This window comes from Podarcis liolepis (genome assembly GCF_965112155.1).
Source record: "Podarcis liolepis genome assembly, chromosome: 4".
Classification (NCBI taxonomy): Eukaryota; Metazoa; Chordata; class Lepidosauria; order Squamata; family Lacertidae; genus Podarcis; species Podarcis liolepis.
Window position 1 is genome coordinate 39,010,255 of NC_139558.1, and position 25,218 is coordinate 39,035,472.

Genomic DNA, 25,218 nt, shown 5'->3' on the forward strand with positions numbered 1-25,218 from the left:
GAACAGATATGTATAAACTCTCTGTGCCAGTCATAACCCAAATGACTTTAAGTTTGGTAGGAATGTCTTAGATCATCCACTAAAGTACCATAATTTACAGTTTACATCTTGTTCTTAGAGATGAGGTGGTAAAGCTGAGCCTGGGCTGTATCACTACAAACTCAAGGTCGGGCAAATTACATAACTGAATATTTCTCCTTACTAAAACAAAACAAAACAAAACCCCATGCATTTAGAAAACTGGCTTAGCCTTTCCCCCAACATGCTAGATTTTTATGTGTTAAGGTGCTTTTTCATGCAGATTATTCTGCCATGTGAGCCCCATACCTTCATTTTGCCAGGAAGAAGCCATTATATGTGGCCGCCCCTAAGTTGTGGAATTCCCTCCCCACTATCTAACAGCAGTTAACACACCATGCTGGTGGTTGTTCCGTAGATTTTATTGCTAAATGGCTTTCGTTGACCCCTGAGAAGTTTTCTTTCGTTGTGTGTTTTATTTTCACTGCAAAACAGTTTACATATCGCTGTAGCTAAGCAGTAGGAATTTTCCTTGGACTGTTTATTGTAAATATATGAGATGATGTCAACATCTTAAAAAGTTGCAGCAAAACACACAGTAGATTTCTTCCATTATGTTGTGGATAATGTGGAAGAGTACCATTTCTGTGCATTATTGTTAAGAATAGTTAAAGCATTATTGTGTCCATTAATGTATTTGACTAATAAAATATTTTTTTGAAATTGTAATGATTTCTTCCTTGGTATCACGCTTGTTTGACACCTGGTAGAGGTGTAAAGACTTGGTAAAAACATTTCGAGGTCCGACTGGGAAAAATGGTAAACTTGGGAGAGCTGGATAGCATGGCAGATGTCATATGTAAGAGTTTAACAAACCAGGAAATCTTCTGGTAAGCTGAGCATACAAGGGGAGCACAGGTGTACATGGCTGTTTCCAAATAAAATATAATTGGGAGGACTGGAAAACACAATACCAGAATGTAGCCACATTCTCATTAGAGAAAACAGCTTGAATATTGTTTTCTGGAGATTAGACATACATGTGTATATGATTTGTGTATATACATATCTGCATATATATTTTTGCTACAATGGAGTGAGATATAAACTTTACCAAATAAATAAGGATGAATAATTATGCCTTTCTCTTGCTTCGTAGGATAACACCAAATTCTTCCCTCAGCAGAATAGTTGAATATAATTCAGTATCCAGATTTATTGCCGCTACTTAAATTATATAAAATTATGCAGGAGATAAATGTACCCCTGACCATTAGGTCCAGTTGCGGACAACTCTGGGGTTGCGCGCTCATCTCGCTTTACTGGCTGAGGGAGCTGGCGTTTGTCCAGCTTCCGGGTCATGTGGCCAGCATGACTAAGCTTCTTCTGGCGAAACCAGAGCAGCACACGGAAACGCCGTTTACCTTCCTGCCGGAGTGGTACCTATTTATCTACTTGCACTTTGACGTGCTTTTGAACTGCTAGGTTGGCAGGAGCTGGGACCGAGCAGTGGGAGCTCACCCCGTCGCAGGGATTTGAACCTCCAACCTTCCAACTGGCAAGCCCTAGGCTCAGTGATTTAGACCACAGCACCACCCATGTCCCTATAATTTAGGCATAATTGCTGAATATAGCTCACCAACACAGGAAAAACTATCCTGCTGTCATATGTGGTGGCTTCAAAAAACATTTGATGGGGAAATTTTCCAGGAAGCATGTGGAGTGAGGGGGCGGATGAAGATAGTCCCTCTGTCCTCTTCCTCCATCTTGAGCAGTATACCTCTGCGCACAACTCTGGAACCGGCTCATTTTAAGCAGAGCTTAATGTAAGCACATCTTTAAGTAGAGCTTAAAGTGATTGTTAATAGGGGAAACTGAGTTTTTGCATTGAACTTACTAAAAAACTCTCTTGCAGTGAAATAAGTGTAAACCACACAAAAGAAGCCGTGTCTCCAGCATATGCTTATGTTCATTTAACAGGGCAAATGAGATTGCAGTAAGCTAAATTACTTTAAGGAGATTTACCTTAACCTGAACAAGAAAAGTGACTATTGGAATAAGGGTTCCTTTATACAGGAATCCCTGCTGTTCCACAAGAGATCTGTTTGCAAACTCATAACAACAACCCACAAAGGAGTTAAAAAAATTTTTAACCACAAGCATTACAGTGGACCTGCATGACAACATTTGTGAGGTAAACAATCATTATTCTAGACTGTATTAAGTATAGCAATGTATTATTTGATGTACCAGTGTTGAATTATTTGGAACTATATTAAAGCCACAAATTAAATAATGCATTATTAAAAAGGTAATTTTAGCTGCTCCACACCCTTCCCACCCTGCCCCACACTTTGGACAGCTTGCAGTAATAGAATTAAGCATTGCATAAATCTTTATTAGTGGAGATGGCGGACAATTAGCGACCAGCCAGAGTACTTCCACACTAGCTGTTAATAATGTGGAAAAGTTACATGAGAAAAAATTTGGGGGGTGTGCCTGCTGCAGTGGGACGTGGGTGGCACTGTGGGTTAAACCACAGAGCCTAGGTCTTGCTGATCAGAAGAAAGGCGGTTCTAATCCCCATGACAGGGTGAGCTCCCGTTGCTCGGTCCCTGCTCCTGCCCACCTAGCAGTTCGAAAGCACGTCAAAGTGCAAATAGATAAATAGGTACCGCTCCGGTGGGAAGGTAAACAGCGTTTCTGTGCGCTGCTCTGGTTCGCCAGAAGCGGCTTAGTCATGCTGGCCACATGACCCAGAAGCTGTATGCCAGCTCCCTCGGCCAGTAAAGTGAGATGAGTGCCGCAACCCCAGATTCGGCCACAACTGGACCTAATGGTCAGGGGTCCCATTACCTTTACCTTACCTACTGCAGTAGAGAAAGTTACGTTGTGGGAGAACAATGAGTGTGCAGTGCTAAAAACTCTAGTCTGGAAGCACCTCAATAACAGAGGATAGCTTCATTTTTATTTATTTTTTGGTGATTATATCCTAGGCTGTGGGTTCCCAACTGTGACCCATGAAGTCCACCAGTGGCCTATATAAGCTTCATTCATGTGGTCTGTGGAATCATCATTGAATATGGGAAGCTGCTCACCCATTGCATTAAATATTCCTATTTGTTTTTAATTGCGTTTTTAATGCTTCTTTCCCACCCTCTCTTAGATATTGTATTTTATTGTATTACAGTTAGAATTCTATGGAAGCCCAAATTGTAGCATAATAAAAATACAGTACAAAGGAAAGAAAAGAAGCAATAAAAGATTCAGTAGAGAATCGTACAGCGTCTAGAAGTGCATGTAGCTCAGCAGGTATAGCTCAGTCAGTAAAGCATGAGACGCTTAATCTCAGGGTTGTGGTTTAAAAACCCCATGTTTGGCAAAAGACTCCTGCGTTTCAGGGGGTTGGACTAGATGACCCCTTGGAGTACCTGCCAACGCTACAGTTCTATGGTTTTAGTTGCTAAAATGGGCAGCAAAAAAAATTGTGAAGTAGTACTCCAAGATAACCAAGCAGTGGTCAAGTGGACAAAAAGTTTGGGAATCACTGTAACAAGTTTTTTTAAAAAATGTTCTGATATCATTTGAACTGCAGTTGTTCTAGGATATATGGAAAATGGAAACATTTTAAATTAGCGTCCATAGCAATAATGCATGTCGGTTCTTCATTGATTATCCAGTAGAACTAACTACTCAATATATGTGAGGGAAGAATTTAGTAAGAAGCCAAGTCCTGAGGCTCAAGGATGGTTTTTCACAGAGAGGAAAAAAATAATTGTCACAAACTGCCTTTTCTACCTTCACCTTCTAAAATCTGTTTGCATTCTTTAGATATCTGGGGTTGGGTTTGAAGATTGACCTGTACTGGAAATGATGTGCATATATATATTCCTGATCACCTCCATAATAGACAGATACTATAAAAAGAACATTTTCTGTGAATTTGGATTACTAATGCTCTGAGAGCACGGAAGAGGAATGCAAACGGGCCCTGTTGCCATGGTGGTGTTGGGGGGGGGAGTTTGTCTTTTCTCCTGGCTATTCTGTGGCACGTGTGCTGTTTTTAATACTGCAGCTCTCGGTCGGGATTGGACAGTATCCTTTCCACCGCGACCCCCATTCATGCACCAGAGTAGCAGAAGGTCAAGAATCCGGTTGTTAAAGGAAACTGTTTTGTTTTACAGGACTGCATTAAGATTAATGGAGCTTAAGGTAACCGGGGTAATGTTGCTGAGGTTGTTAAATGTACATGTGTGCATACACACACACGTACAACTTACAGAAAATGAACTCTGTTTTTTAGGCACAGGAATCCACCGTTAGTGTACACACACACACACACACACACTAAATGATGGTTACGAAAGATGCCAGTCCCCATGCAAATCTTACACACATACTGCGCAAAATGAGAACCTAAATAAAGTTTAGAATCATATCTTGTAAAACATTAAAAACTCAGGTATGATTGTCGTTTGCTCTTATGGTTGAGAGCTTTTTGTGTGTGTGTGGTGGGGAGGTTTGTTCTAGAGTTTGCATGGAAGCACAGAAGCTGGCAACTAACACAATATAATTGAAAGCACTGGGCTTAATGCTAGACAGTTCAGAATGTAATGGGGAGAAATGTTCTCGGCTTGAACAGAGAAAATAAGACAGTATCTAAAGCCAAAACATTTTCTTACTGCCCAGACGATGACTCCCCAGATGATTGTGCCTTTGATATGTGAGTTACATGTTTCAGAAACTCAGTAAATCTGGTTGGTATATAAATGTTGCTCCCTGCACTGAGTTGCATGATAGATGGGCTGCTGCTGCATTATTTCTCAAATGGCTATAGCTCCACCAAGCCATGGAACACTTTGGCCCATGCTCAACCATGTTGAACAATGGATTTTATGTCATGCTGTATTCAGAGTACAGTACTGAGTATAGTTCCATGTTTTCACACTTTAGAGTCCTGCTGACAGTTCTGCCTGTATTTTAGCATGACACAATCTTGTTGCAGGTTATAGATAGAGCTAACAGGTTATGATCTTGTTGGCTTCAGTTTTCCTAACTCTCACCCCCAGAGCTCAAGTGTTTTTGAGGGTAGGGATGGAAAGGTGACTCAGTAGAAGCTTGTAACGCTTCTTCCTCCCACACAAGCCCATGCCATGCAAACAGTCTCATGAGTTTCTATTGTTAATTCTGAAATTTTCTGCTGTGGCCTACCTCAGCCCTCTTCACTATTTTTGTTTAATATGAACCAGCCTGAAAAAGGTCCTACAAAGGCTGCTGGCTGCTTTGTAGCTTCTTGATTTGTCTTAATAAAGATATTGTGTCCCATCAATGTGTTGATTTTAAAAAATTATCCTACTGACCAATGTGACTGGAAACTTCTCATAAATACAGTAGTACCTTGGGTTAAGAACTTAAATCATTCCAGAGGTCTGTTCTTAACCTGAAACTGTTCTTAACCTGAGGTACCACTTTAGCTAATGGGGCCTGCCGCTGCGCCACCGCCGTGCGATTTCTGTTCTCATCCTGAAGCAAAGTTCTTAACCCTAGGAACTATTTCTCGGTTAGCAGAGTCTGTAACCTGAAGCATCTGTAACCCAAGATACCACTGTAGATCAATTCACTTTAAAGCTTTGTTTTTCTGGTTTATTTAATTTGCAAAATAATGGGGGGGGGGGATTTCTTCCCTAAATCAATTTCTTAAAGAAGTTCAACTTTTGATAGACAAAATAGGTAGTTGAACTGTTCTTGGTTGGTGTGTGTGTGTGTGTGTGTGTGTGTGTGTGTGTGTAAGTGTAAGAGAGGGAGAGAAGTTGCACTTAATCACAGGCTTTTAAATGGGCAGTGTTCTGTTCACTGTTTTTGGAAGATGCTGTTGCAAGAAGCAAATATTTTGTTCTTGTTTTCAAGCCCTTTTCTCTTTATTCGACACGTTTGGACAAACTTGAACAGTGAGCGACAGAAGTCGATCATGGAGATCACACTTGCACAGAGTCTGTGTGTGGCAAAAATGTAACATATAAGCAGAAACCACATGGTTTCTAAGCCTAAATTTCATTTTTTTAAAAACGTCATGTTTCAAGCTTTCACCTTTCTCACATAGGTGTGGAAAGCATGGAGGTGGAACAGCCTTGTCTGCAAATATGGTCACTCACAACACAGCCCTATGCGTTTCTCCAAACCAGCCAACTGCCCATTGGTATTTGTTTTCTAAACCATAGAACCTCTGTTCTTTAGAAAATCACATGGTTTAGGCTTTTAAAAGCTGGACGGAAGCCAGTCCTGGCAATGATACTGAGATAATTTAACAAACTGTAAATAAATTACTCTTGTTTGTTTAGAGAGATTTGGTCTTTCTCATTCCAGAGTAAAAAAAAAAAAAGAAAGTCAGAAAAATGGACTCTCCTCAAACAAGGTATATTTTCAGCATTTGGTTTCTTCTCCCACAATGCGGGATGAATTCTGTCTTTGTGCCCTGCCTTAAGGAAGCTGCTATTTCCCCTTCTACAAAAGACAATGATAGACAATGTGGTGGTGTTGGGAGCAAGGGATTTGGAGGCAAAGACCAACATTCAAGGTCTCCATTTCCCCCCTTCCCTGAAGCTATGGCTACTGCTCCAAAGTTAAATCAGACCTTTGAGTTCATACAGGAATGTTCGCCTTGCATTCCACACGCTGAGCCATTTTTATCGTGGGGGCTCAGGAATGCGCTTCCTTTTACTTTTTTAGTGTCTTGGTGGTGGGAAAAGGGGTATAATTCTGGGGTTTTTTATAAGCAACAGTGCCAGGAATTGTTGCACGATCTTGAAACAGAACATCTTGTGACACAGTTCAGTCTATCGGGCAAGCATCCTCTGCCATATGGCTTTGTTTAATTAAAATGTACATAGCTGTTGTTGTTGTTGTTTCTGTTTATTTTAGTAATCTAGCTTGAAGTTTCATTGTCTTGTCAAAAAGTAGACTTCCATTATTGGCTTCCTCAATCTTTATGTGACCTATTAATTCAAGAAGTAGTTACCTAACAAGCATCTTGTGGAAAGAAATGTTCAAGTCAAGCTTATTTAGTTTATCTGAAAGAATGACAAGGAATGCTTTTTTGTTGTGTTGGACAATCTATCTCCAGCTATCCTGGGGGGATTTATGTTCAGCATGACTTGTGTATGTATCTCTTTGTAACAAGAATGTTTCTCAAACTTTAAAAATGTGGCGCTAGTGAGGAGGCTTAAATTTACTCTATTTTAAAACCCAGCCCCTCAAACCAGCAAGTAAATTTGTGGGGATTCTTATGTGCAGTGACATGCATCTTGATAGAGAGACATTAAAGATTTATTTTATGAGACATATTATACCCTTCCACTTTCCTACCTGGTAATAGGATCCACCTGGCTGCAATACATGGAAGAATATCTCAGCAGTAGCAGAGCACTTCCTAAGCACAATCATCAATATGTCCAGTTAAAGCAGGCCTTGGAACCTCGTTCTGCTGCAAATCAGAGCTGGGTGCATTGAGGCAGTAGGTGTCTGCACTGACTGAATTAAGGTAGCACCACACATTCTTATAAAACCTACTTACCAGCACGTTATGGGACTTTGCAACATTACCTTTCCTCCTGTCTCTAGCATATAAAAGTTACAGTGTTTATGCAATGCTTGTGTTGGTATATTTTGAAAAAATAAATAAATGTTAGTTTAATTTAACACTTTGATATTGTTACTGTCCCATTTGCTTGTGGGCCAACAAGAAACTTTGTGAAATGATAAGGGCCTCATGCTATTTGCTCAACAAATCAAGTCATTTCTATCCTGCTTCTCTTTCACACATTATATACACCAGGAGATTCAGCTTTGTCACCAAGTGTGCATTGAAGAGTGTGGCCAATTCCAACTCTCCAAAAACATGTGTATCATATAGGTGCACTTGTAAAACGCCTGTTTGTTGCATTTACACTGTGTTCAACCAACCAATATTGCGGTAGGAAGAATTCCTTCTGTCCAGCTAGATGATGTAATTGGGAAGGGACAGCCTTGTGTTTTGTTAGTTGTACTAAGGCATAAGAACAAGTTAGACCTGTTTCAGCTTTCTTAGTACTACTAATATAATGTGGGAAGAGGTCCTTAGGATAGTAAGTAAATAAATACTTCTAGAAATAAATAAATGTATGGGTCATACTACGTTTCCTATGATCTTCTAGCCAAGCTTTTGGTGCCACTAAGTCTGCTTCAGAAAGTATGTACAGATGGATATCAGTAAAACTTAACACATTACCTTCTGTTGTGCATAAAATTCTGGTTTAAATATAGCTATCCTTTAAATATAAAAGGATAGGCATTCTCATTTGGGAGAAGCTCATGGCCAGGAGGAATATGAACATTGGTTGCACATTGAACAATAATTTGCCTTCCTACCTCATACACACCTAATGCATAAACCACCAGCATCTTGAATATTCATCTGCAGGACCCACTAGCTTATAATTTACTACTTAATAATCACTAGTGTCTCAGGAGTATGAGACACAGGACTGAAAATAGGGATATCACGGGAAATCATTTCAAAAGTCATAAATGCCCTTTTGCTCAATGGTATTGCAGCACTACAGATCGTTCAGTGAGGGTTGTGTGATGATGGACTTACATTTTTATGTACATAGGAAGAAAAGATTCCTAGGCGAAGCAGATGTTTGCCTTGTTGTGATTGATATTTCAATACTACCTGCTGCTATACTTCAGAAGTTACTAAAAATGCTAGTGGGCCTTATTGATTTGTAGGAGAATTCCCACTTATGCTGGGGTTCCATTTCTGGCCACTGTGCACGTTAGCAGGATGCATGGAAGTCCATTATTGTCTGTTCTGCCTTGCCCCATTCTGCCCCCTTTCAAAGCTGAAAATGGTGCGCCTATCAACAGTCACACACATGCTTTGCTTACAAAGGCATGATTACGTAATATTCTTTATTTGCAGTACTTTATTTGCAGTGGGTCCTGGGATAGGAGATATTCACCGAATTCTAGTGCTATTACAGTCATACCTCGGGTTACAGCCGCTTCAGGTTGCGTTTTTTCGGGTTACGTACCCGCCAAAACCCAGAAGTACTGGAAAGGGTTACTTCCAAGTTTCGGCAGTCGCGCATGCGCAGAAGCGCCAATTGGCAACCTGCGTGTGTGCAGATGCGCCTTCAGGTTGCAAACGCTGCGGGTTGTGAACATGCATTCCACACGGATCATGTTCGCAACCCGAGCGTCCACTGTATTTATTTGGATAGTTGTGAGGGATGATACGCTCTTGGTTCTCACAGAACTGCTTTCAAAGTTAGGATAAGAGGCTCACTTTGCTAATTTATTCACATAAGTGGCTGATTCCTTGAAATGAACAATGGTGCTGAGCAAATAAATTTACCACTTAGAATTTAGCTTGAACATTGGCTCAGACATGCGTTTCTGATAAATGTTCTGACCAGGAGAGAAATCTGAGAATACTGGCAACACTGCATGTTTTTCTAAGTGGGAAGGACATCCCCGAGGTACAGATGCAGCTGGCTTGAGAAAAAAGGAAAAGAACCAGAGGAAGTTGGTTGCGCCTTTTAAAATGGATATTGATGTTTCAGCAAATACATTCCTGTTTCATGCAGTACTTTGGGTACTGCATGGTTTTGAGTGGGAAGAAGCATAATTCTAAAAGAGAGAGAGAGAGAAGGAGCTTATTTAGTATCTACTCCGAGTAAATAAGAGTCCTAGTAAAGAACTATCTAACTCAGCACCCTGTATCAATCACGTGGCAAGTACACAAATGTGAAGATAATAGCCCTTGTCCACTGTTGTTTCCCAGTGACTAGTATTTAGGGGCATGCTTGTTAGTAGCATATCATTTGTGAATTTGTCTGATTTCCTTTTAAAGCCCTCTGGGTTGGTATTGTCGCCACCTCTTGTTGCAGTGAGTTCCATAGTTGAAGCATGTACTTCCTTTTGTCTGTCTTGCCTCTCACACAATCAAGCATCATTGGATGACCCTGGGTTCTTCGGTTATGAGAGGAGAAACGCTGCCCACACCTTGTAGAAACCTTTGTTCTGTCCCGTCTTGCCATTTTGGGGTAAGCTAAAAAACAAACCTTCCCTCATAGAGGAATTGCACCCTCATCTTTTTGATTGCACTTTCCTGAGCATTTTCCAGCTCTGTGGCATTCTTTTTTTTTTTTGTAAATGTCTTTCACCTTAATCCATGTGTTGTTTCATTATACAAAATGGGCAACAGCAGAAAACAAAATCCCATCTTAAATTAAGACAGATGAGGGACACGAGACTCTGCTGGAGTTAATTGCGAACTTTTATAACTGAGACAATATTGTTAAAATGCAAAGTTTAACTTTACTGCTTTGTGTTTGTGTGCACACACACATATACACATGGAGGAATGTATTCTGAAGGTAGGTGACTGTGACTTTGCCTTCCCTAACTCCTTTAGTCAGTCTGTAATATCTGTAATCTAATTCTCTGCACTCCTTTGGTGCTTTTGATCTGAAACGAAGGCCATGAATTATGTTTAAAATACCCCTCATGGAGCATGAAATCCAGTAACTTATTGCTCAGGGTTGGCATGTGTTCAAATAACTCTGCTTGGGGCCAGTAATACACAATAACCTTGAGTTTAAGGTGAACTCCTAAATAAATTACAGCACAGCCAGTCAAGGAAATAAAAAACAGTCCCCATTTCTCCAGAACCTAGCATATTTTGTAACTATAAACACCTGTAAATGCTTATGTATTTTTGAGAGATCTGTAAAATAGTCCCATTTTGTGACCTGTGTGTGTGTTTAAAGCATAGCTTGAAAATAGTAGGTTTTGTTGTTTTCTTTAAATAGCCTCCCTGGTTTGTGTTTGGCACTGAAGACTGTGGGAGGCAAGACTCATGACAGTTCAAGCAGATTTTATCCAGGCTGCTTCTTGCATTCTGCATGTTCATCATGGTAGGTTGATTTTTAGACGAGTTTCAATAATGCACCTTTCATGTGCCTCTGTGAGAAGTTGATCTTTTAGTGCGGCAGCGCCTACGCTTTGAAAGGCCTCGCCTAATAGCATCAGGCAGGAACCCTCTGTGTTTAGATGCCTGTAACCTTGCTTACAGGTTTGTTGTGAAGCTAAAAATCTGTTAGCTCCTTAGAGCAGAGCTTTCCAAACTGTGTGTCGCGAGACATTATTGTTTGGGCTGCAATGTGTAGGTGTGTCGCATGAACTCTCCCCACGCTCCTCCCGGAGTTGGAAAGGTGTTAGTGTAACCTCCAGTTTGCTAGTAAAACTGAATTTCTGTGTCGCGAAATGATGCATGTCTGAAAAGTGTGTTACCAACATGAAAAGTTGGGAAAGCTCTGCCTTAGAGGAATGGTGGGTTTAAAATAATGTGTCTTTATCTTCTTTTTAAGGCATGATAGAAATGCAGAGTCATATTCTTTAGTCATTCTGAGCCAGCGACTTAGTTGGATGCCATCCTACATTTTCTTTGTATCTTTTGGTTAGAAGACTTCTAGAAAGCACTGAAGTGCATTGTGTATGGTGCCTTGGCCTGGTTTGCACAACACAGTAAGCCGAACAATGCCTTACCAGGACCATGCAAATGTTGTGGGCTCACAGAGAAGCGCTTGCAGCCGCTTTGGTCCTCTCTGGTGAGCTAAGTCAGGTTTGGCTTAACATGTAACCCAAACTCAGGACTCAAGGTCAAGTTTAGTCCTCACTAACCACAGGCTGTAGCCCAAAACAGGCCAGGAGTCCTGCTTTGAATAACACACTAAGCCCAACTTTGGTTTAGCCCAGTGTGGAGCTAGGACAAAAAGAACCACAAAATCCTGTTCAGAACCCTGCATGTTTATGTGGCCACAGTAAGCCATAGTTTGGTTTACAGTGTCGTGTGCACCAGGCCAACTTTTGCAAACTTGAGTTCAGCAATTTGTTAACCAGCATTGTCAAACATAACAAGAAAACTTCATGGGACTGACAGTCCGCATCATAGTTTGAGATCCCACCAATGTAATAATGATGGTTAGGGACTTTCCCAGTTGTACTCCTCTGTCTTGCTAGTCCAGACTTTACTCAGCCACCTTCAATTGAGCTGTTGTTCTATGTGAAAGGTCATTTCTGTCGAGTGAGCTAGTTTAATGTGGCCGCTCCTAGATTCTGACAAGTTGTTTTTATAAGGAGATGCCTTAAGTGTAATTAACATTCAGCTGTTCTTAATGAAAAAAAATCTACTCTTGTTTTTACTTTTTGAGAAAATTGCTTGTTTTCAAGCCAATGCAGAAGAATGACTGCTTTAGGCATATATATATATAGAGAGAGTGAGAGTGTGTGTATTTATATATTTATTCCTGGTGGTATACCCCATTGAAGCAAATGGGGCTTACTTCTGAGTAGTCCACATAAGACTGCACTGTTAGTGCGTTTAACACTGTGTTTTTTAAAGTGGTCTGTGCCAAACCAAATATTTGCATTACATTAGCCTTTAGGATAAAATCCTCCACTGTAGCACTTTTGTGTTAGCTTGTTAGTCCCTTTCTTTTGTAGAAATCTGAGTAATAATATTTTCCTGCTCTAAGCACTTCTTTAGATTAATGCGATGCATATTTCCCTCCATGTTTAGACTACTACAGGAATAATGTTCTAAAGTATCACCAAACAGACAAGGTTCGTATTTGTAAAGCACGTAAATTGTTTATGTGTTGGCTGCTAGGGCTTTTCCTACGAGCATTGCAAGTTGTACTGCATTTGGTGAGAAAAAAATCCTTCTAAATTCAATGCTTCATCTGCCATGTAGCTAGAAAAAGTATCCCTGTATATGTGCAGAGCTCTGTGCCAGTGGATGCTGTGGGGAAAACAGCCTTCATAACACAAGGCTTATGGAAACAGAAGGCTGGTCTTTAACATACAAACATCCAGTTTAGACAAAACCGCAAACCATGGTTTGCTATTAAAGGTACTGTATAAGCCTATGCAGACCTTGGGCTTGTATGTTCCCCCTAACCCATCTCCTCTTTATGAATGAGAAGAGCACACCAAAAGCTTCCTGTTTTGCTTTTGAACCAACCACAGTTCCCCATTGTTCATGGAACTGTGGCTTGCTCTAAAAGTGCATATTTAATAAGTCTGTATATCAAATTGTGGATGAGAGGTCCAAAAGGTGAAAGGACAAGAATAGGCCTTTTCTGCAGTGGCTCCTGCATGTGGAATGCCCTCCCTAAGGAAGTTCTGCTGGCGCCTTCATTATACACCTTTGGGGACCAGGCAATACCGCTCTTCAGTCAAGCCTTTGGCTGATTGACAGCCAATTCCCTTTAAAAATGTGTTGTGGAAGTGGGGATTATTGGATTATCTTGGCTTTTGTTTTTATTATGTATTCTGTGTTTTTTTTCTATTATGATTTTATGTTGTGAACCGCCTGAGACCTACGGATATAGGGCGGTAGTATACAAATTTAATAAGCAAGCAAACAAAAAGAAATACTCCCATTACAAAAGGCAGCTTTTTCTGGTGTCAGTAACAAGTGTTTAAGGGACCCAGGGCGTCCCATCTACGGAATGTTAAATGCATAGTCAGTGCCAGTAATTTTGAACCTTTCCAGACCTAGGCCCAACCTTAAACCCACACATGCACTTCTGGGCTCATTACATTTTCTTTTTCTCTGTGACACACCTTGAATTAGGCCACTGTATAGTAGTGGATGTCCACACATGTGTTGAAGACCAGTGTTCATCCTCATCAACTTTCTGAATATAATATAGTGTCAGGTATGAAAAGCTACTTTGTCAATGAAATATGTTGCATAGCCAGAACTGGAGAGCCAAGGGCCCATCCATATTTGAAATATACTAGCAGGAGCACATTCTTTTTAGGAAACGGGATTGTGTCATACTGAAAGTCTGTGTGCATATTTTAACTGGATGTGTTGATGAAATGTTAGTTTTTTCAGCAAACATGGTGGAGTGGTTGTCTTCTGTTCTTCCAAGTGAAGATGCCTTACAAATTTGCAAGGAAACCAAATTAATGTGCTCTTAACCTTGTATATAATTGAGGAGCTTCATCCATTAGTTTCTAATCTAGTTAATTGTCCTGAAGAAGAAAAAGAAAGTGTCCTGTTTCTGGATGGAGTAGAATAAAGGGCTTCAGTGTAACACTACACCACTATAGAGGATTCATGTTACCAATTAATAACTCAGCAATAGAAAGAAGCTTTGGCTTCTTTCATAGAAACGGGTGCAACTGAATGTCTGGATCATATGTTTCTGAGAAATTTGCCAAAAATGGCTCTCTAATTCGTGTTCCCCCAGACGAGTTTTTTAATCTGAACTTTTGTTTACCACCATGTTTATATTTAAAGGTACCTTTCTTCCCCCATGGCTATTCAGCATCCTTTCCTCCTGCAAATAATTTATTATACCTTTAGTTCGTGCTTTGCATGATATCAGAAGGGCTGTGCATGAAGAACTCCGGATCACCCTTTCAAAAGCAGTCCTCTGCATTGCCAAGAAACAAACTTAAGAGAATGGTTGCCTGTTCTTGAAATAAAACATCAGCAGCACTGTATATGTTCAGTTGGCCAATATCAGTTCATCTATGTAAATTCTAAGAGTGTTCAGTTCGTTCTACTGCATTGCTCTAGCAACTATAACAATAAATGGAGCTGCTACGTATAAAATTCTGCAACCTTTCTCTTTGGGTAGAGGTCACGTGTTGGGCAGCCACTGTTAGCTTGTGGTTGTACGTACACACATACAACAAATGAGTAGGGAGGAAATGGTTTCTCCCTTTGGAAACAAATAAACAAACAAGAGTTGAAAAGGACCCTGAGGATCATCTGTTCCAACCCAGTGCAATGGAGGAATGCGCTGCTGTCCCTTACGGGGATCGAACCTGCAACCTTGGCATTACTAACACCATGTTCTAATGCATAAAGCAAGGACAGGCAACCTAAGGCCTGGGGGCCGGATGCGGCCCAAACGCCTTCTAAATCTGGCCCGCGGACAGTCTGGGAGTCAGCATGTTTTTACATAAGTAGAATATATTCTTTTATTTAAAATGCATCTCTGGGTTATTTGTGGGGCATAGGAATTTGTTCATTTTTTAAAAAAATTTCAAAATATAGTCCGGCCCACCACATGGTCTGAGGGATGGTGGACGGGCCCACAGCTGAAAAAGGTAGCTGACCCCTGGGTTAAAGTCTAGCCAACTGAGCTATACCTATCTCTGGCTTTTCATACTGCTTTAAAACTTGTTTTTAGCTGTTTTTATGGCATGTGTGTCATTTTTGAGATGAATGTAAAAAGTTATTCATAAATTATAATAATCTGAAATGTCTAAAAGTCGGTGTTGGGAGGCATGGTAGAGTCTCTAGAATGTTTTCATACTACGAACAACATATTATAACTTAGGGCGTGAATTGCAAACAGCTGCTTCTGTCTGCCAGACAAGCTCCAGCAAGCCCCAAGTACTGTGAAACACAATGTAGTGCAAAGGGCTGTCACTGTTCACTTCCGGACTGGAACAGAAGCAGAGAGCTACAGCTCTTAAGATGTGAGGAATTGTGACTTTCCCCATCAGTTAAGGATTGATGCTTGACCTGGGGCCTCTGCAGGCAGTGTGGAACTGGGCAGAGAAATTTTGGTTTGTGGCTCTGGCTTCTCATTAAAAAAAATATGAATGGGACACTACTGATGTGGGGGTTTGTGGGGGGGGGGAGTAGATTTACACACACGCACCATTTATTTCCAGCACTTTTGAAAAATGGTCAGCTGGACAAAATCTTCCTCAGTTGTCAAAAATTACCACCATGGGTAGAATCCAAAGGTTTTCCTTTTTCTGACAAAAGGCCAGGCACCTTTTTGAATCCAAAGTCTGAAGTCTTATAACATGTGAAAAATTCAGAAGCAAACTTACTAATATAAGGTTTTCAATTCAGCATTTAAATCTTTGGTGGGAAGGGGGCAAATATTTGATCAAGCATGCTTTCCACGTTCCTTTATATGAAAAGTTATAATCATTTTCACAGTGTCAGTTGCAGGTTATCTAAAACTAGTTACTAGCTAAAAAAAAAAGATGGTTAGCCATCATATATTTCTTGTTTCATATCTGAACTTCAGGAGTAAATGACTAAGCATTGCATAGTCCTGAAATCTTGATGCCTGTGAGGTCTGTGTAGTTTCATATAGCCTCCGGTACCAATTCGTACTCTGCCGCTAATTAAAAAAGCATTATTTCCCTAACGTTTCATCCCTGAAGCACATGCCATTCTTACACTTAACCTTTTATTTTAGAATATGAAAAAGTAAAAAACACCTTTCCTCTCCGAAAAAGCCCTTACCCTTCTCGGTAGTGGTGCCCACCCTGTGGAACACCCTCCCATCAGATGCCAATGAAATAAACAACTATCTGACTTTTAGAAGACATCTGAAGGCAGCCCTGTTTAGGGAAGTTTTTAATGTTTTATTGTGTTTTTAATATTTTGTTGGAAGCCACCCAGAGTGACTGGGGAAACCCAGCCAGATGGGCGGGGTATAAATAATAAATTATTATTATTCTTCTCATTTATTTCTGCTTTTCTCGGTTTTGAGTCTGCCTCCCAGTAGCACGAGATGATTGCGTTCTTGATTCATGCAAAGATGCAACAGGCAGCCTTCTCTTATGGTTTGACACTTTGGTCTCTCAGAACCCAATTAATTATTTAACTTTAATTTTATTTCTCGTTACACATAGTGTGGGAATACAGAACCGCAGGATTAATATTTCATCATAGCTTGATAATGTAGTGACAGCGTTCTGTCTTCCTGGATAAGCCTAGATTACAGAGGCAACAGGTTTTATCTACCTTGAAAACCTTGCCTTGAATTATTCACACTGTTCACTCTTTGTTAGAGGTGTTCCCTTAACAAATCTTACGGGCGGGTTGCTCCAAGTAATCCTAAACAGATTATGTAAAATAAAAATAAAAGAAGATTATTCTTGAAGACCATCTCCCCCCCCCCATTTTATCTACTGCTGCATTTATTTCTTTTAAAAATTGTCTGCTTTTCATCAGAAGAAGGCAGCTCATGACAAAACAGCAAAAATAAAAAAGATCCCTACAGTTGCCTCTATCAGAAGTGAAAAAAGGTAGTGACTTCATGACAATTATACTTTCCATGTGTTGTAGATGCAGCAGTATGCGCTATTTGTGATGGCTTGATGAGGCGGGGGGATGAAGTAGGAAGTAAGAGTATAGCTCTTCCAAACAGTGTCTAATAAGATAATAGTGTTTAAATCCCGTTAAAAACTGGTTGGGGAATCATTGCAAAATATTAGCACCTCCCTAATCCTTTCAAGTGAAATGATATACTTCCTTTCGTAATGTACAAATACCAATCCACTGCCATCTCCTATTCACTGCAATGCAAGAGGCCACCATTCTTTGTCTTTTTTTTTTTACTTGAATTTTTGTAAACTGCTATGAAATCATTTGAGAAAACTCATCATATAAAGGCTCCAAGTAAATACATGAATAGCTTGTTGTTTGTCAGTAGTGGTTCCATATGTCATGGCCCGGGACTGCAGTCCCTCTCGCCCTTTGATGGAAAGTTCTAAAGACTCCCAGGATGATGAAGGTGGCATTTCTGAATCCCCATCTAAGGCAGACAGAAAAATGACTGCCCCACTGAAGATTTTCATGTAGGAGCCCAAGGCCCCCACTTCCTTCTTGTAAGGAGATAAACTCTGCCCTCATCTGAAGACTTTTTAAATCCTTGCTAGGACTACCTGCAGCCCAGGAGGACTCTCCACCATCACACCACATGCAAGGGTTGCAGAAGGCCTCCTATCCCTGCAGAAATTAGCACTGACCTCATGGGCCAGACTTCACACACACACACACACACACACACACACACACCCCTCCACCTTCAGAGTTTAACACTGTTAGTTTACTCCAGACAAATGCTGAAGGAAACTAATTTTCCTGCTTTCAGTGAGTCTGGCCCAGTCTTGAATGCACCCCACATGATCTGTCATTGGTTCTGAACATTTGCTGCCTCACCTGCACCTTGTCACACCTGGCCGAAACACTCCTGCTGGCTTCAGCCCGGAAGGAAGAAAACGTAAACTTTTGCAATGTTTTTGCTCCATGCTTCCTAAACTTAAGTGACCCTTGACCATGCTTATGTGGCAATCTTCCATCTCTTTTCTTCAGATCTACTTAGGTCCGGCTTCAAAGAATAAGTGAGTGCTTCCAGATTTCTGCCTGCTTGCCTCTTTCTTTCTTTCTTTCTTTCTTTCTTTCTTTCTTTCTTTCTTTCTTTCTTATATTCCTGCTTCCTTCTTTTATTCTCTTTGAATGTTTCAGTACTTCCTATACCACACAAATCAAGCCTCCAGAATTTTAGCCTCAAAAATTTCATGACCAACATGAAATGTCAATGACTTGTCCTTGAGCGAGTCCTTGCCAAATTCACTCATCCGTGGTAAATCAGAAGTGTTTGGTTCGTTGATTCTTTGGCGGTCACCATCCAAATTGGGATATTTGTTATCCCTACTCTTTTCATCCCCGGCCCCCGGTTATACTACACAAATTTCAATAGAACTTACTTTGAAGAAAGTGAATCAAGGATTTTTGGTAGCAACATCTTTTACGTTTACTAACTCTTCATTTTTTTCATTCGTCGCATCTTCCCTCAAGATGGTGCTTTAACTGTGAGGAAATCGCATTTTCTGAGTACTCACAAAATATTATTTGGACCCATTTCAGTTTGGCTTTTGATTCTATTTTAGTACTGAGAGAGCTCTGGTTAGTGACCTATCTTGAGAGAGGAACAGGAGGCATGTGATGACCCTGTTGATCCTCAGTCTTTCAGAGGCTTTGGTGCCACCAGCCATGGTAACATCCTGGAGCAGGTTGAGAGTTGTAGGTGTTTTCAGTCAAACCTGCAGGGCTGTTATTAGACAGCAGCATTGGAGGACTCCTCCCTGGTCCCATGAGAGTTGTGCTGTGGATTCATGCAGATTTTATTCTGTCTGCTATGTTGTTTAGCATCTATATGAAGCTGTTGTGAGCAGTCATCAGGATTTGAGGTTTTGTGCTACCATCATGGGGATTGCATTCATCTATACCAGTGATCGCCAAACTTGGCCCTCCAACTGTTTTGGGACTGCAATTCCCATAATCCCTGACCACTGGTCCTGTTAGCTAGAGATGATGGGAGTTGTAGTCCCAAAAAAGCTGGATCTATACCATCTGAACTAGATGAAACTGTGATTGTTCCTTAGCCTGGAGGTGGTAATGGGGGTCATATGAGGGCTAGTAAAATGATGCTGAATCATGGCTAGACAGAGACACAATCACTCACCCCTTAAAAGACCAGGTTTGTAGCCTGGGGGGGACGACGACTCCTGGATCTGGCATTGTCACTTGAGCCCTTGGTGGTGTCAGTTGCAAGGGGTTGCTATTTCCAGGCTGTAGCTGATTGAGAGCGACAGCCATTCCTATACTGAGATAGCCTTGCCATCATGCTACATGCTCTAGCAAACATCACACCTGGATTAGTGTAATGTGTTCTTTATGGCACCACCCTTGAAGATGGTCCAGAAACTTCAGGTAGCACATAAGGCAGCTGCTAGAATGCTGATAGTATGGAGTCATGTCTTTCACATGACAAGTTGCCTATGTGTTACTTGGTCCAATATAAGGTGTTAATTAGCATATTTTGACATATTTTGTAAACCGCTTTGAAGGATTTTTAAAAACAATCAAGAGGTGCACAGAATTTATGAAATCAATAATAATAAAGAAAGAAATATGGGCTTAAGACCAAGTATATAATGAAGCTCCTCTCCCCATATCAGCCAACCCAGGCCTTAAGATTGGAATGGAAGGAAGGCCCTTTTCATTATACTGCCAGTGCAGATCGCTTGCTGTGCGGTGACACATAATAGCTTTTCTTTGTAGTTTCCCCCCACTATATAATAGAATTTGCTCCCCATGAGGTGTGGGTGGCCACAACAGACTTGGACTTCTGATGCCAGGTTAAGACACAACTGTTTCTCCAGACCTTTAACAGAATTTTATCTGCTTGTCCATGGCAGGGGTCAGCAGACTTTTTTAGTAGGGGAACGGTCCACTGTCCCTCAGACCTTGTGGTGGGCCAGACTGTATTTTGAAAAAAAATAATGAACGAATTCCTATGTCCCACAAATAACCCAGAGCTGCATTTTAAATAAAAGCACACATTCTACTCGTGTAAAAACACCAGGCAGGCCCCACAAATAACCCAGAGGTGCATTTTAAATAAAAGGACACATTCTTCTTATGTAAAAACATGCTGATTCCCAGACCGTCCGCGGGCTAGATTTAGAAGGCGATTGGGCCGGATCTGGCCCCCGGGCCTAGTTTGCCTACCCATGACCCATGGTTTGGGGGCTTTTATGAATGGCTGCTACATTATTGTTCTACTGTTTGTGAGGGGTTTTAGATACGTTGATTGGTTTGTGTTTATAATTTTAGCTGTCTTTTGTTGCTAGTTTCTTTAATGTTTGTAGACTTCCCTGGGACCTATGTTGATGAAGGGCAATTTTATAATTGTATATATATGGTGTACCTTGTAGAAATGTGATACCTTCCCCAGACATTAACACTTACTGCTATTGCTGTTGTGGTTTCTGTGCGGAAATGTGGTTGCACAAGCATTCAGGACACTTAAAAGAGCCTGTAATGCATATTAAAAAGTGGCATGGCCAGTACCAATTGGGATTAAGTTCGTGCCGAGAAGTATTGCGCATTTGATGAAGTCCAGTGATGTATGCTACAGTGCTTCAGTAATTGGGAGGTTGCTGCAACATGTTTGGTGTTGAAGTTACACAACAGAAAATATTTCTATAAATCCTTCATTTCTATACAGTCAAATATACAATTCCTCCTTTGGTTTCTCTAATCCATTTATCTTGCTGCATTAAGCATGAGCCTGTTGTGATTCGTTGTTGTTGTTGTTGTTGTTGTTGTTTGTGGCACTGCAGCAGTCCTTTCTGAACCTATAGAATGGGGAGAACTCAATGGGTTACCAAGGGCCAGTCAATCACTCTTGGTAATTTACTTACAGGATTTATGGGAGGTTTAAAGTGTGTGGAGTGCCCTTTGTGCTTTCTTGATGTCCTTAAAGGAAAGGGAGGGATAAAAATGTAATAATAGTATTACGTACAATAAATGAAAACCAAATGAAGATAGATAGATACAGTAGATAGATAGATAGATAGATAGATAGATAGATGATAGATAGATAGATAGATAGATAAACCAAATGAAGCAAGAACCTTTGCATCCTTCCAGTGTAGATGCCGAGAGTTGCAGTGCAATAAACAATTCAGCTTGGTCATTGGTTTTGTTTTATTGTACATAATCCACCTTTGTTGGCGAGGAAGGTCAGTCACTGATATCGGAGGACCCTGTAGCTTCTTATGTAGAAGACTGGCAACCCTTCCTTTATCATATTGTTCTGTTCCTTTTTTGCTTTTTCTTCAAGTGACCATAGAAATACAGCTAAGCTAAGCAAACCAGAATCCTTTCACCTATTTGCAATACATTTTTCAAAATCACTGGTACAGTAAACGGATATTTATCATTTACTGTAAAGGAAATGGTTTCCGTGAAGGAGATCGGAAGGAACACAAACCTCTGTGGGTGAAGCGCTGTGGATAAAATGCATGCTTGAACACACCACAGATGTTAACCACAATAATAAACCATTTTTGTCCCACTCTCTTCCAGATTAGAGCCTGGGAGAAAGAGATGGGAACTAAATTAAATATGAGCTTTATAAATGGTTTTCAGAAGGTGCGGATTTTCTCAACCTGGGTGGCAAACTTGATATTTAAACAAATATTTTAATGTTTGTTGGAAGGGCGGTTCATGAGCATTCTTATAACATGGGAGTGTCAGAAAAATGAGACGGTTTGGATTCACAAGAGGCAGGCGTGACTTCTCAAAAGGGGTGACTTCTAAAGAGGGTTCAATCAAGCCGTAAGCTGTGTTCAGAAAATCTCTTACAGTAAAGGTCGCAAAGGGTAGTACTCCAGATGTGGAAATGCAGCTTTTAAAGTAACTTCATGTGTATTCAGCTTGTTTTCCAACTTGGGGCCGCAGTAGCCAGATTCAGATATGAAGCGTAATTCATGAAATAAACTAACTAACAAATGAAAAGGATTGTACCCTTGATATTAGAGCATTCCAAGAAATAGCAATGGTTAATATTATTTTTGATCAGTATAAGTACGTCATGGAAATTTGGAAGTTACATTTCAGAACTGGAGCCTCTTCATAACTTTTCTTGCTACTTTTGCTTGCCTTACAACCACAAAGTTTGATACGTATTCTCTCAAATGTTTTGATGATAGATTCTGAAATTCTCTTGGTTTTGGTTTTAACCAGGGAAGTCAGTTTTTATCAAAATCATAAATTGTGTTAGTATCTAGTAAGTTGTAATAGAAAGGATGGCAAGACTCTCAGGTGCAAAACCACATGCCCAGGAATGCCGTAGTCAAGGCCTCAGGTGGTAGAAGGCACTCATGCCACTACCAAGGTTGCACCATGGCAGTGGCTTCTTCTAGCAAGATTTTGCAGGAAGAAGCCGCTGCTGTGCAATTCCTGGTTAAGTGAGCAGTGTTAGAAACTCAGATCAGTAAGCTAGGTGCCAAATGGCTCCTTAAACCAGGGTTACAGTTGCCAAAATGGAATGCCTAGTTGCCATTTTTGTGCCAGACCACTCAAAAACCATATTTTTCAATACAACTTTTTGATTCCTGAAATTAATTCTGATTGTGCAGATAAAATATAACAGAATTCTACAGGATGTGTTGTTAGTGTGTGAAAACAGTCAAGATGCAAGGATCCCAAGGCATGCCAGCTCCAGATGGTGGGGACATCGGGCGCCATCCCAGCGCCCAGGCATCTTCACTTGGTTGCAAGTGGCTGATAGCCAGGTGCAAAATGCACCTAGCACCTGGCAAATGTCAAACGCTGCTTCTGGAGGAAGGGGGCAGCATGGGTTTGTACCTTCCCATCTTGCCTCAGGCAGTGAACAGACTCAGCCATGCCTGGCTGTAATGTTCCACCTTCTTTTTTAAAAAAGAGCTCTGTTCTCAAGGTTGTTTTGTAATGGATTAATTAGAAACTGTGAGGAATTGTTGAATTATATAGTGATATATGTAAAACAGAAAAAATTAGGAAACGTGCGCACACACACACACACACACACACACACACACTTGCCATATCTGAGATGTAGCTCCGAAACCATATGTGATCCGCACATATTCAGGTGTGATTCCTGGAATATGAGTAGTTAATAAGAGAATTGAAATACTAAATTCCTTCATTGACCTTGTGCGCTAGAGATGTGCTAGGGATGTTGTTCTTCCAAACGGGCCATTAAGACCCAGATCTCTTTGTCTTATTTGCATGCTGTGTGTAAATAGAGTGAATGTTATTTGTGTGGCATGTCAGCTTTTTGCTCAAAGGGGGGGGGGGGAGGAGCCAAACTTTGCACAGGATATGCCTTGGAGTTCTTTGGAAAAAGGAGATGGAATTTTAAGAGTAGGGGACAAAGAGACATACTTGTTATGTCTGAATAAAAATTAGTTTTCTCTTAACAGAAAAGCTAAATTCATAGGCAGACAGGTAAGTCAACATTGTGGAAAAATAAAAAAATAGGATCATTACCATTCATGCTAGTGGTACCATCATAATGAGAAGGGCAGCCATCGTGATGGAACCCTGGGCTGCCTTGGGATGAAGGGTGGGGAATTAATTAATTTCCTGTATTTAATTGTTTTCTGAATTGACCAGTAATAAGTAAATCCTCTTCAATACAAGCAAGGTTTCAAAATGACAAGGCTGCCTTAATTCCACTTGTGCCATTTTGTTTAAGAAGTGCATTAAATGTAAGTTAAACATGCATTAAAGGTAAGTAAGCCATCCATGCAGGCAACACCTAAGCACACAATTCCAGATTCTAACAACCTTTCTTTCTGTTTTAACATGAAAAACAAAAGTTCAGGCCAGATGTCCCCAATCTATTTTTGGCTGGTGGGAGATTTTTTTCATTATTTTTTTTTCATGAGGTCATGGCTGATAACAAAGAACGGCTGATAACTGAAACTATTTTTTCCTGTGTTGGGAGATTATTAAGAAGAAACAAAAAAAGGGCAAAATCTCCAAGGACAAGAACCTGATACAAAGTCATCATTCCACGTGAAACCAGATAGCATGCGATGCTGTGCTTCCCGCACTCAGCCTCTTGCTTGTTTATACAGGTGTCTGTGGAGGAATGTGGGCACTTCAGCTGAACCAATGGAAGCTGATAAGCTAATGGCCCTCTCTCTCCCTTTCTTGAGACTGAAGCATCTCTATCAACCTTCATCTGTTTAAATCTGCAGCTATCGTCCTCATCCCCCCCCCAACCCCATGTGTGTTATCAACCCTGGAAAATAAGGTTTGTAACTATTCTTGGAATGCCCTGCATTACCACTTCTGGATTAAAACTGTTCTCCCTTTTATGGGGAGCTGTTTTTTTCTCTCCTTGACACTGCTTCGCACCCCCCCACCCCACCCCCCAAAAAGCGGAGAGGAATCAGCAATATACATCACACAACTGTTTATATTTAACTGACCTTATTTCATTAAATACACTTTCCGGGTACATTTTCAGATGTTTTTAATGAATAACTAAATTATTTTAGCAACTGAGCCCTTATTTAAACCAAAGGCTTTCAAAATACGTCTTTTTTTAAACTAGGTAATTGGAGGCTGTACGTAGTGTCGCATAGAGCAAGATAAAGAGTGTGAGTTGGAAGACACAATAGAAGTTGTCGTGAGGTTGCCCTGTAGACCATTTTATACCATTAAGCTGGCATTAATTTTTCCTCCTTAACAGATGGTCACTGTTCATATTTTTCAGAGAGTTGTATTCCGCTTGTCCTAATGCGTCTCAGTAAATCCGTGACTGAGCAGGCATGTAACCCTGGGCCCTTCCACACCTAAGAGCAACTGTTTTTTGTCTTTTATTAAACAAGAAAATCTGCTGGGAAGAAACAATAATATATGAACTTCCATTTTGTTTGGCTGCTCTGTGTGTGGTCCACCTAGAAGTACTGAGAAGGCATAATCAGTCTGCATATTGGCACTGCTGATCTTGAAATTTAACCCTGTTGTAC

The 25,218-nt window shown here is 40.6% G+C and overlaps 1 protein-coding gene and 1 long non-coding RNA gene across 8 annotated transcripts in view; one reads left to right on the plus strand and one right to left on the minus strand.

Moving 5' to 3' along the window:
- SHROOM2 (shroom family member 2) overlaps nucleotides 1-25,218 on the plus strand; it is a 103,196-nt gene that overhangs the window by 18,143 nt on the left and 59,835 nt on the right. The gene's annotated exons all lie outside the window — the stretch shown is intronic.
- On the minus strand, nucleotides 9,332-14,577 carry LOC310706419. Of its 2 annotated transcripts, none has more exons than XR_014525860.1 (2): nucleotides 14,435-14,577; nucleotides 9,332-9,687 (listed from the first exon to the last, which is right to left on the minus strand). It is a non-coding gene; the product is annotated as an uncharacterized lncRNA (long non-coding RNA). The 2 variants fall into 2 exon arrangements; XR_014525861.1 differs by having other exon boundaries at nucleotides 14,379-14,577.